At 37.2% G+C, this 4,398-nt stretch overlaps 1 protein-coding gene across 2 annotated transcripts in view; it reads right to left on the reverse strand.

The window, feature by feature from the left end:
• The window catches only part of LOC149940938 (uncharacterized), an 80,399-nt gene extending 76,546 nt beyond the window's left edge, over nt 1-3,853 (reverse strand). Inside the window, exon 1 of one of the 2 annotated variants that reach the window (XM_090180191.1) lies at nt 3,098-3,853. The gene's annotated coding sequence lies outside the window, so the exon portion shown is untranslated. The remainder of the gene's footprint in view (nt 1-3,097) is intronic. The other variant, XM_090180194.1, reaches the window with a different exon arrangement.
• Between the last annotated feature and the right edge of the window lie 545 nt (nt 3,854-4,398).

The following is a 4,398-nucleotide window of genomic DNA, read 5'->3' on the forward strand; positions in this document are numbered from 1 at the left end:
TTTGGAGAAACAAAGATGATAGGAAGGGTTGCGGTGGGTTCGAGAACCACCTACTTTTTAGCCTCTTCCTACACTGAAACGGAGAAAAACACGCCATATTGAACCCACTAGTTTGTTTATTCCTTCGATTCATTTCAGCGTGATTGTAAGATACGGTTTCGTCGGAACCTAGTGACCGCTAAAACGCGTTCTCGTATCGACCAAGCATTAAGCCATCGACTCGAGTTGTCAGTAGTAATAAGGCGGCGATGCCTTTTTAGCGTATGTCGAAATTCCGGATGAAACGGCGAATGTAGGATGAAATCGCCATAAAAGAAAAGCAAAAATTCGTTTTCTTTGGTAGATTGGGCGGCAGACTGCGTCCAACATGGATAAGATCGAAAAAGCTCGCTTCTTGCGCGCCGTAAAAAAACGAGCAACTCGCGAAATGGGCTTTTTCTGTTACGAGCCACCCACTTCGAGCAGTTTCCTTTTTCCTCAATCTGCCCTCCTCGGATTGGAAAGACCCACACATTAGCCTTTAGCGGGGAACAAATATTGAAAATTCACCCTTCTCTTCAACCGCGATAAATCTTAAGCCTCGGCTCGATGGCCAAATGAAAAACTGACATTTTACACCGTGAAAATGATGAGCCTGTTATTCGAGACGCTGTCAAACGATTCAAACGCTATAGTTGTACACGAAAATGCGCTTCGATATGGTCACTTTCATCTAAATACAAAAACTAGGAATTGTTAAATTAATCGTGATTAAATGTTAAAATTTCTCGATCATAAAACTTTAAAAATGACTTATTTAAACTAGTATTCGAATATAAAATGGTCTTTATCATAAAAATTTAAAAATAGCTTTTTAAAACTAGTATTCAAATAGAAAATTGTCTTTATATTATAAAAACTTTAAAATAGCTTATTTAAACTAGTATTCGAATAGAAAATTTCGTTTATATCATAAAAACGTAAAAATAGCTTATTTAATCTAATATTTGAAAATAAAATTTAAAAATTGCTTATTGAAACTAGTATTTGAATATAAAATTTCCTTTATATCATAAAGATTTAAAAATAGCTTATTTAAACTAGTATTCGAATAGAAAATTTCCTTTATATCATAAAACTTTAAAAGTAGCTTATTTAAACTAATATTCGAATATAATATTTATTTTATATCATAAAAATTTAATAAAAATACCTCGATTTTATCGCTTTTAAGTTAAAAGATCTCCCATTCATAATTAATCCTTAAAATAGAATTCGAAAGATGAAGAACCTGTAAGATGGCAGAAATTTGCAACCATTTCTTCAGATCTATTTTTAGCTTATACATTTTCCAACGTCTTAAGAAAACGCCCTATTTATGCAAAAATAAATTATTAAAAGCCTCTCAAGATACACGAATATTAATTCTTTTGAATCGGAATCAAGTTTTTCTAAAATTTACACTGTTCCAGGAATTAACGTCTCACCGTTTGATATTTCCTACGGGGTTAAATATTTAAAATCCTTGTAAGTAGCAAAACGCATCTTTATTTGAAAAAAAAATAAAAAAATAGCTCCTTAGGCTGATACGTGCTTCAATCAATAGAGCCTATAGAAATAATAGTCCTTTAAGTACAGGCGGCTAATTATGGTAAGATACGTATATTCGGGGGATGTAGACCCCACGAATTGAACGGGTTGATCGTAATATACGCGACGCGAATTAAAAACATTTCTTTCGCTAAGTAAAGCCGACTAACCAAAAGAAAAAACACCCATTGGATAAGGATAAAAAAGCAGATTTTACCTATCAACCGCGCTTGGTCTGAAACACCAGCTAATTCAGAGGCAAAAAATGAAGTCTTACGTCTTAGCAGGTGGTGAGGACACGTTTTAGCGAAATGTGATCCAGAAGCAGCCCTTATTAGGTTTAAACTAAGCGAATCCATGTACCGACAGACGGTTCGTTGACTTTTTTCCATAAATTTGGTTGCGTTTACTTTTGCAGCGGGTGTTGCTGGTATTTTTTGTTTGTTTATCAATAACGATATCCTCTAATTTCATTAAGGCGTACGATTAGGGGGGTCACAAATGCGGGTTCCAGGGGGGGGGGGGGGGTAAAGAGAATGCCAAAAATTATTCTCGTGAAGGAAGTTACGCCGGCCGCAATCCCAATTTTTTACAGCTCGCCGACGGTTTAATATTATGATAATTATAAATAAAAATTGACGTGGGAGGACATTTCTAGGTAAACGTAAATAGAAATTCTTTCGAAATATTACAACGCTAATTTTCGAAAGGTATTATTGCGTAAAGACGAAAATATTTGAGGAGAAAGTTATTTGCGTTATTTTTCGAGCAGGAAACGTCAAATAATTTTGCTTTTAATTACGGATATGCAAATTTCGAAAAAGTTTCTAAGATAACGTTCAGTGTTAAGTCCATTTTGGGCGTTGCATTAACTGTACTAAATTTTCTACCCCTCGACCTTCTAAAGTTTACATAGTTTGACTTCCCAGGTGAAATTCTGTCTACGCTACTGATTACGTTAAGCATAAGTAACATAATAACAATAAGTAAGTCAATTAGGAAACCTTATCACGGAACTGATTTTCAGAGCTATTGCGTAATCTAGGTGTAGTTTTCAGCACATAGACCCCTAGTGTCGAAATATGCCCAAGGTCAAATAAATTACAACCAAGAACGATAACACGCTACTCCATTCGAGTGCGAGTCCCAATCGGAGTTTGGCGAGAATGTCAGTGTAGAAAATAAGTTCGATGAGGAAATTAGCATTAAAACTATAGGTAATGTCATACTTATTGTTATTAAGTTACTTCTGGTTAATTTATGTGCAGTTGAACACGCTATCTGCACAATTTCACACGTTGAAAGCGCGGTTTGTTACTTATGGTTAAGTTACGTTAAGTTGAACACGCTATCTACACAATTTGACATGTTGAAAGCGCAGTTTTGGAGCAAAATTAACTTTGTTCGAAAAATTAGGTTTAATTATGAACCTCGCGTAAAATCAATGCATCGCCAGTCCCACTTTACTAGTACGCTTAATAGTCTTACAACAAAAACCTTTAAATAATAATAAAAATAAAAGACTTACTTGAAAAATGAAGAAAATGTTCTATCTTGGTTTGCAATATCGTTTGTCTCGCATCGTTATATCCAAGTTAAAAAAAAACAAAATAGATGAAAATGGTATTTTTCGATACGCAATGTTGATTGGAATGCAACAGTAACTTTCGGAAGTGTAAATTTGGAATTTTCTTAGGACGTCTTTCAAGCTCTTGGCCCGGTAACTAGTTTCGGGTTTTGGTGTTGGATGGAAAAAGGCGGCGATTCGCTAGAGGGAGCCACCTCGCCGTTTCCGCCACCGACTCACTTCTCTTCCTCTCGTTTCGCGGGTGACCCGTGGGTGGTTCCGCGTCGATAACCACAGTTTTCTTTTTCTCACTCGAGTCTACGAGAAAATCATTCTTTCATTTTAACTTCTTTTATTTACGAACGTCTTCTAAAAGATCCTTGACCCTTCGCGTCTCACTCGCATTTGGAGGGCGGTGTAAGTAAAGGGCTAGCAGACGACGAAGCGGAGGACGGCCGAACGAAAAACGCGTCTTTCGCTTACTCGACCCAATTCCACCGAAACACTTTGTAGCTTCTTTCGACTCTTTTCGAGAAAAAAGTGAGGGTTTGCGCCGTTGGTTTTCTATCAAATGGGCGAATCTCTTTGGCGTATGGTAAAAGAATGTAGCGTACGTAGTGCCTTTTGTTGGCGTCTTTTTCCGCGAAATCTAGCGCCCGCCTCAAGTCGGTACAAGGCCGCGAAGACTGGCAGCCCCTTCTACGGATTCTTTATTTCTGGCCCCCTCAAAAAAACGCGTCTCTCCCGTTCCCCGCCTATCCTGCTTGACAGCTTTGCCAGAGAAACATTCAAAAATCACGGAATAAAAATTCCAGTTGCCCGTTTAAAAATCTTCCCCGAAAACTCGAAATAATAGCTCGTGTTAAAAAAAGTCTCTATCCTTTCATTTCATTAACTCAAATAGCCTCGGAGGATATTTTTTACCAAATTACGATTAAGAATGCTAATTATACAGCCCCGGTACTTTGACTACGAAAACCTTTTTCAAACGAGTCGAGCGTTAAACTCGTTTCAACGAGGGTTTATTTTAATAATGTTGAAAGGTAACTCAGTCAAAGTTTCGGCGGCGGTGTTTTCTATTTGTTGTAGTCCCCCCCCCCCATTTCGTGCCTGTACATGGCTGTTCATTTACGCGGTTTTCACCCTTTTTTTGTCCTACTACAAGTTTTATACCGTTTCGTACAAAACCGGTAAATATTTTGCAAGACCGGTGTAATCGTGGGTAATTTATAAACTTCAGACTCCAGTTCAAATATATTCCA

The sequence above is a fragment of the Leiobunum rupestre genome, chromosome 6 (assembly GCF_980474605.1).
Source record: "Leiobunum rupestre chromosome 6, qqLeiRupe1.1.hap1, whole genome shotgun sequence".
Classification (NCBI taxonomy): domain Eukaryota; kingdom Metazoa; phylum Arthropoda; class Arachnida; order Opiliones; family Sclerosomatidae; genus Leiobunum; species Leiobunum rupestre.